The 8,591-nt window shown below is 42.4% G+C and overlaps 1 pseudogene; it reads right to left on the reverse strand.

Moving 5' to 3' along the window:
• Window positions 1–3,692: 3,692 nt before the first annotated feature.
• On the reverse strand, window positions 3,693–6,710 carry LOC116089481 (annotated as a pseudogene).
• Between the last annotated feature and the right edge of the window lie 1,881 nt (window positions 6,711–8,591).

Here is an 8,591-nt window from a genome sequence, read left to right on the forward strand (position 1 = left end):
AAATAGTAACTTTTTTCACTTGTGTGCTTAACCAAAAGCAAAGGGAAATTTAGTAAGTCTGGATTAGACCAAAGAGAGGATGAGGTTTAAGAGTCAGACAAGACATTCAGACCTAGAGGGAATCTACAGGTAGGGATTTCCATCCACCCTGGACAAGCACTAGAGATGTATGGCATTCACATGACTTACTTTGTATTCCTCAAAAATGGTGAGGCCTGTTACATAATATAAACATTCTCTATTATATCCTTAATTACTGTCTACAGGTACTACACACCTGACAGTCAATAGCAGCTGTGGGAATGTAAAGTCCACTCCCAGGAGCAGTGTTTACAGAGATATAATTTGACGTGGTTTTTTGATACAATGGATATGTAATCATAGAAACATAAATGAAAATTATATGACAGAGATACATAACATCAAGCACAAAATAATAAGAATGTTTTAGCCGAATTAAAATCTAATATAATGATGTTTTATATTTGTAAACTCTAGCATCAGGTTGAAACACAAATTAAACATTTGAGAATTTTTTTTTCTAGGATAGGGCATTGTAGTGACTATTCCTGGTTGTCAACTTGACTATATCTGAAATGAACTAGAATCCAGAATTAGAAGGCTCACCTGGCCCTAATCTGGAGGCTGAAAGATACAAGTTTCCGACCCAAATCTTGGCATGGAGATCTTAAGGTATAGTGGCTATGAATCCCATAAGATTAAGATAGAAAGATCTACGAGTTCAAGCAGGGTCACCTGGGGTTAAAGGTGTGGTAACACCTTTAATCTGGGCCACACCTTTTGCTGGAGACCTATATAAGGAAGAAGGAAAGCTCGCTCTTTTTCATCTGCTTGCCTTGTGGGACTGAGCAACTGCTGGATCCTTGGACTTCCATTCACAGCTGCTGCCAACCATTGTTGGGAGTTGATTGTTGGGAGTTGGACTACAGACTGTAAGTCATCAATAAATTCCTTTACTACATAGAGACTACCATAACTTCTGTGACTCTAAAGAACCCTGACTAATACAGGCATTTTTCTTTTTTGTTTTATAAGACATTTGCTTGCTGATTATTTAAATGTATAGAAGTTGCATGTAAAAGTGATCTCACTGTAATGGTGAAACAGCATACTCAGAAATAAAGCAAACTTAGCATAAAATATTCTCGAGAAAAGCTGAATTCAAAAGTGTGATCTACATTGATCTGAGAGGTGAAAAAAAAAGATGGGGTTACTTAAGATTGTACCTTTGTATTTTCCAAGTAAATTTTCATATAAATACAATATATAGGACATATAAAATGTGAGTATAGCCATGTAAAAGTCAGTGAATTTTTATGATGACTCCACTGTGTAGCCATCACTCAGATTGAAAACTCAGTTGGAGAATTGAAAGCCCAAGGCTACTGTAGGCTAGATAATGAGTGCCAGACCAGCCCTAGGTAAACTGGAAGATCCTAACTCAAAAATTTAAAAATGCAGTATTCATGAATATAAGTAATCAATGTATGTATTGACACAGTAACATTTAGAAATGGGCACAAGGAAGAGTAATGTAAAAAGTAGATAAAATGTTTACCAATGAGTTCTCATATATAATATATTTCCTGTAAGATGTTAGTATGCGCTCTCAAGCCATATCCTATTTTCAGTGCAGCAAAGTAAGTTCTTAGTTGGCAGTGTCCACATGTGTTTCTGTCAGGACTCATTGCGTCACTTGGAGATCTGCATTGTAAAGGATGACATTTTGTTTGCTTGTTTGAGTGCTATGTTCTCTGTAGATCTTTCTTAGGCATATTTTTAACTTTGTTAGTGTATTTTCTTCTTTAAATACACATTTTAGTTATCCAAGTGACAAACAGAAGTTTGTTAGGAAGTTTTGCTTAAAATACTCATAAGTTTAAAATTTCTGAGAGTAACGGCTTTGTGATCCTGATCCTCAAAGAGTACCATGCCAGATTTTGAAAACACTGAGAAACTTGCTTATTATCCACATTTCATTGTTAGTCAATAAATGTATTTTGTTTTAGTTTTTAAATAATGATGATAAAAAGCATCATCAAGATACTATTTCTACTCTCTTGGCATAACACATGTCTACCATTCTAAAGAATTGGAAGTCATCTAAATTCTCATACCATAGACAATATGTACCTGCTTATATTAGTAATTACTTTAAAAATTTTTTTCATACACTTTAGTATGTAAGTCTGTGCTATTTATATAACGATGCCTTGTAATATTAACATGCAAATTTACCAAAATATCTGTATGTATTCTGCTGTTGGTGGACAACTGCCTACTTTCTATTTTGGGAGTATCCAGTCCAGTGATAGTATAAGCCCCTAGTCAGCAAATGAAGTACAGACTCTGAATGGGACCATGGATTGTGCAAACTCTTGTGGATGAATGATTTTTTCCATCATTTTAAGTGAAAACGATGTCAGAATGAAAACTGGTGCCTTCAGTGTTGAATGGTAGCAGTTGAAGCCTGGGCTCTTCAGTAACTCTCCTGAACACAGGGCTAGTGAGTGGGGGAGCGGGATTCCATTCACAGATAAGATCTATTGCTTTTGCGTGCAATGACTTCACAATGAAGCAAGAGAAGAGTGATTAATAAAACAGATCATAATTCCTGCTAGTCACTTTAGTGGGCTTGGGGAGTTTGGATCATAAAATATGTCAGGCATTAACTTGCAAGGAAGATGCTAAAGAGAACAATGAAGTGGGTGGAAATAAGAAGCAGGGTAAGCTGGTTTTAACTGTGGGTATGGTGACCCAAGAAGACTTTCACAAGAATGGTATCTTTTAAATGAGATCCCAAAGAAAGGATTTAAATGCAGGCCTGTCTCACTGCACAGCTCATGCTATTTACTACTGTATTACACTAATAAATAACCATTCATGACAATGGAAATTTCCATAAGACACTGTTCATCCTTTATAAGAATCTACTGCAGACACATCACTGTAAAGATCATTAAGTAGGAAAAATGCTAATAGCTCTAAATTCAGACTGAATTTCATTACAAAGGCATCAAGGGTAACTGGAAAAGCCATTTGTACTTGTTTTGTATACATTTTCTGGCTGAGAGGACTTTGCCTTACTGCAAGTAATCTGAGTTCAGCAAATGCAACTATTAGTGACAATTAGACAAATATTGTTAGAGAATAGATTCAAAAGGCTTAATACATTAACGCGTGCCATTTATATTGTGACTCAATTATATTCTGAGAAATAGTTGATAAATGTCTTGTTTGGGATTTATTGCCGTGGAGAGACACCATGACCAAGGCAACTATTTTTTTAAATGAGTAAATCAACTTATTTTCTTAATTCTGTCCATATAAAATATATTCATGAAGGCCAAAAGAGGGAAGGTAGGTTGGGCTGGTGATGAAATGGGAGAAGAGGAGGGTGAGGCCTCTCAATTCTACTTGGCCAAAAATATGAAAGACATTAATTTCATAGTGGAAGAAAAGGTTTAACAATAGAAGATGGGAAGGAGGGGTAGACAGAAGGAGACCAACCAGGGAAAAAGGGGGACCCATGGAAAGGGAGTCCTATGGATAGGAGTGTGATAATCTCTCTGCTTCTTCTTCAGCCATAATGTGGTAGATTCTGGCCCAGTCTTCTACCTTGGCTCCCTGTACTTGGCCCTTTCTTCTACTGTGCCAGCTTCTCCCCTCCTTCAGGTGGTAGTTTTGTTTAGTTTAGTTTTGTTTTGTTTTGTTTTGTTTTTAACCACTCGGAGTTTGAAGCAACTCACAGAGTTGTTGAGGTGAAGGGAGGCATTCTGGGTAGCCAGGGGACTGTGAACCACAACCACTACTGTATACAAGGCAGCGAGGTCCAAGTGGCAGCCATTCTCAGCAGTCCCACCGCTGTCCCCCCCCACCTGCACCAGGTGGTCCCTGAGCATCTTTAAGTCACTAGATCTTGGCATCAGACATGACAAGCTAGGTGAAGAGTTTGTCTGCCTTCGTACGGGTGAGTCCTTCAGGTAGGTCAGTCACCTCCAGCACCCTTCCTAGCACAATATCTGTGGTCCCCAAGTCAGCGAAGGCAGATTTGAGTGCTTGCCTCGTGTCTCGGTTTCCGTGCTTCAGTCCACTCTGGTGCACTGTGTTAGTTGACTTGCTACGGAGCAAGTGAGGGCAGATGGACAGATTGTGTTGTAATGGCTGACCCAAAAGGGAATAGTGCCCATCACCCCGTGAGGGACCTTGAGGCCTGGGGAATGGTGTGAGGACAGGCAGGGGCCTGAGTCCAGTACAGATGTTCCTGAGGCTCTTGACACGAGAGGTTACTTGAGACTGGGTAGAAGATGTGACAGAGCAGCTGCCCATTTGTGTGTTGGCCTTGGGGTTACAATCAGGACTGTACAGGTCTCTAGGCTTCTGAACACGCTGGTACACACTAGTATTTGCAGTGACTCCACCAGACCATGGATGGATTCTGGGGGACCTGGGGTCCATTAGAGACATCCAGTTGCATGACCACTACACCTGGTCCAGAAGGTGACACTCTTGAGTACTGCTGTGGCATCTGTGGTGGGCTATAGGGAGAGGGAGACTGAGGCATCTGGTGCTGCTCAGAGCCAGGAGGCTGTAGAAACCCCACAGAAGGGCTTGTACAGTTCTGCTGAGCTGGTGGGATCATGCTGTGGTACACAGGCATGCCTCCTTCTGGGAGGCCTCCTTACACAGACTGGTTGTCAGGGCCTAGCATGGGCTGCTAGAAAGGTAGCTGGACCGCGTTTTGTGATTCACTGCCCACTAGAACTTGTTAAGAAGGCAGTGGAGTGTACTGAACCACCAGGTCTTGCATCTGGCCTCCCAGGCTGCTCCTTTGGTTGCTGAGTAGGCCCTGGTTCTGAGGCTGCGGGACCCCAAGCATGCCTTGGTAAGCTGTCTGCTCCTGGTTAGACATCATAGGCTGGAAGCCAGGCTGATTGGACGCTTAAGGCAGCCGTTGAACACTGATGAGAAGGATAAGGCCACCGGATGAGACAGAGGTTGATATTGCTGGTTGGAATTAGGATACTGTCTGGAAGGGTAGTAAGAAACCTGGATCTGTTGAGGGGGCTGCATGTAGCCTTGAGATGGCAGAACTTGCTGGGTAGGTGGAGCATGGCTAGAAGTGGAGTAGTTGGAAGTAGGAAGGGGCTGTCCTGCAGAAGCCATAATGAAATTAGCTTGCTGAGGATGCCAGGCAATAAATGGGGGCTGCAACAAAGCTGCAGATAGGGCAGCTGCTTCAGTAGAACCTTGGCGGCTAAGGCTCATTTGTCCAAATGGGTTGCTGAGGTCTCCTGCCTGTGAAATCATGTGATTATTCAAGGGTGTCTGTTGTTGAGGATTGCGTAGGAGAGCAAGAAGTTGTTGTTGCTGCTGTTATTTGTTGTTGTTGTTGTTGCTGCTGCTGCTGCTGCTGCTGCTGCTGCTGCTGCTGCTGCTGGGAAGTATAAGGAAGAAGGTCCCAGACAGACTGGGGTGAGGTGACCTGGTTGCACACTTCTGGGGCACCTAGTGCCATGGCTGGCCTGGAGAGCCTGCCTGCACTGCCGCCTTTACTACTGCCAATGCTGTTACTTCGGGTGAAGATGGAGATCCCACTGAAGCTGTTGGCTTTGATGACAGGAGGTCGCATACTGAGGACAGAGTCATCTGAATCTGTACTGCTCAAAGGCCCTGGTTCCAGGGATTTGAGTTCGCGGTCTCTGCTGCTCTGTCGGCTGCTTGAGGTGCAGCTCAGCCCTTCCTAGTTTCCCTGATGTTGTTTAAATATCCATCTGGCAAGTCTCTCAGGCAAATATTCTCTCTCGAACACTTTAGTACTCTTCCTCTCTCTCTTCTATTCTCTCTTGCTCCTCCTTCCATCCTGCAATGGAACTCTCATCTCATTATCATCTCGGTCCATATTGGTATCATCTCTCTTGAGAATGAATCTCTGTTGAAATTCTGTCTTCTTCTCATCTTTTATATGATCCAAGAACCTCTGTTCAGGAATCTGCTTGCCGCTGGTTTTGTTGATGATGAAAGCTTTCACTGTTTGATCAGCATTGTGGTCCATCCCAAAGTAGGCAGCTACCCATTGTAATAGCATCCGGTGATAATGAGGTCATCCGAGGGAATTTCTTGAACTGGTTATTGTTGTCACTGATGAAGTCCAGAATCTCTTGCTCTAACTTTAGCAGCATCATTCTGTCTCTTGGGTTCTTTTTTCAGTGTATTTACAAGAAATTCATGTAGATCTATTTCAGTGGAATCGGTATATTCTTGCCTGGAGTCTCTGGATAGCATCCTTCTTGGGAACTTTTCTTTGCTTTTGTCCTTGTATTCCTTTTCAGAAACATCTTTGTGGATGCTTCTTCCTCCTTGTCAGAGGGGCAGCTGATGTGCAGTTGAATTATATCCTGAGCGTCTAGGACCCAGCGACAAATACAGTGGAGGATTCCTCACTTACTGCTAGACTGTGCACCTACTTGAGCTTGGAATTAGACTTGGCTCTTTTCCTGGCATGGTCATGTCTAGATTTCCTTCTCTGTGTCTCCTGACTGTTCTCTTCACCCTCATTCTCAACTTCTTCCTTACTTGGAGTTTCCTATATAAATTTATTTTTGTTTACAGAATCTTCCACCAGTTTTTTTTTTTTTCGATTCTTTCATTATTTCCAGAGTCTCCTGAGGAGTGTTACTGGTAGACATGTTCTGCAGCATAGTAACAGCAGCTTCTATGGATTTAGGTTCAGAGGTTCAGTCCGTTATCATCCGGACAAGAGCATGGCAGCATTCAGGCAGGCATGGTGCAGGAGGAGCTGAGAGTTCTACGTCTTCATCTGAAGGCTGCTAGTGGAAGACTGACCAAGGCAATCTTATAAAGAAAAATGTTTAATTGGGGATGACATACAGGTTCAGAAGTTCAGTCCATTATCATCTCATCATGGTAGGAAGTGTGGCAGTATGCAGTGAGATGCATACTGTATGCTAAGCATTCTACATCTTGATCTGCAGGCAGCACAGAGGGACTGTGTGCCACACTGGGCATAGCTTGAACATAGGAGATCTCAAAGCCACCCCCCCCCACAGTGTCTCACACACTTGCCTCAACAAGGCCACACCTCCTACTAGAGCCACCCTCTATGGGCCAAACATTCAAATACACAAGTCTATAGGAGCCATATGTATTCAAGCCACCACAATAGAGTAAAACATAAGATGATACAAATAGATTTTATGGTTTGTTTATTTGTTTGGTTTTGTTTTTTGAGACAGGGTTTCTCTATGTAGCCCTGGCTGTCCTGGAACTCACTCTGTAGACCAGGCTGGCCTGGAACTCAGAAATCCACCTGCCTCTGCCTCCCAAGTGCTGGGATTAAAGGCGTGTGGCACCATTGCCCTGTACAGATAGATTTTTTTTTTATTGTTGTTATCCCTTACTGTCCTGCTATATAGCTCTGGCTGACCTAGAACTTAAAATGTAAAGGAAGATGGCCTTGAATTTGTACTCATCCTCCCATGCCTCTTGTTTACTAGGATTGGAAGCTAAATCATCACACAGACTGCAAAGATGATTTCCTCAATATTTTCTATACTAGAGGGATTAAGTCAATGGGTCACATGAGTAGCTGTTTTTGTTTGGTTTTATTTTTCCAGATTACTAAGATCAAGACGTGCTCATAATAGCAGCCCCTGGAGGGAGAAATGGAGGAATGCGATGAATTTGAGGAAGAATCAGTCAAGTCTAGAGTAAAAGTGAATGTACTTTTACTGCATCAGTGCCTGGGATGCTTGAGCTGGGTGTGGTGGTTGTATGGTAATGAACAAGGGAAAAGTCTCTAAATCAGAAAGAAAGTCCTTTTAAAGGTGAAAGCAGGACCTCAGCATAATGGAATAGCACCTGGCCATCATAGTACATGAAACACCTTCGTGCCTTTACGAAAGATTAGTGAGATTTGTATCTAAAGAAAGACAAAGAGAGAAAGAGAAGTGGCTTAGAAGAGTCTGCCAAGAGACTTTTGCACACAGGAGTACATGCATAGTACCTCCCATGGACCCTCGAAAGAGGAGGCCAAAGTGGGAGTGCATTAACCGCGGGATTGTTTTGTTCTTATACTGAACTCACGCTGACTTCTTCCTAGTTTCCTATGGGTCTTATCTGCTTCTGTAGCCTGATCATTGTGTATTGTTTAAGATGTTTTTATATTTGCTTTTTACATTTACACTAATGAAGCTCAGGTAGCCCCAGTTGGCTTCTTTCAAGTGTTCACTTGATGGATTAAAGACCTCTTGGAGACCGTTTAAGGTATTATTTGGGACTGTGTTTATGAGAGTGGGCAGGGCCTCAGTGTAGGAAGGCTTTCTCCAAAGAAAGGATCCTCCTTCTCTATCCACTGCAGATGAGATGCACTAGCTCCATCCTGTCTGTGCACATCAGAATTCCAGGCTCACTGACATTTGGATACTAAGACTTGTACCTGCCCCACCCCCTCACATGGATTCCCAGGCTAACAACCCTACCATCAGCTTCCCTGATTCATGGACTTTCAGATACCCAGTCTGTCAATACAACTATAGTTTAGAGATGTG

Source organism: Mastomys coucha, unplaced genomic scaffold, assembly GCF_008632895.1.
Source record: "Mastomys coucha isolate ucsf_1 unplaced genomic scaffold, UCSF_Mcou_1 pScaffold14, whole genome shotgun sequence".
Taxonomy (NCBI): domain Eukaryota; kingdom Metazoa; phylum Chordata; class Mammalia; order Rodentia; family Muridae; genus Mastomys; species Mastomys coucha.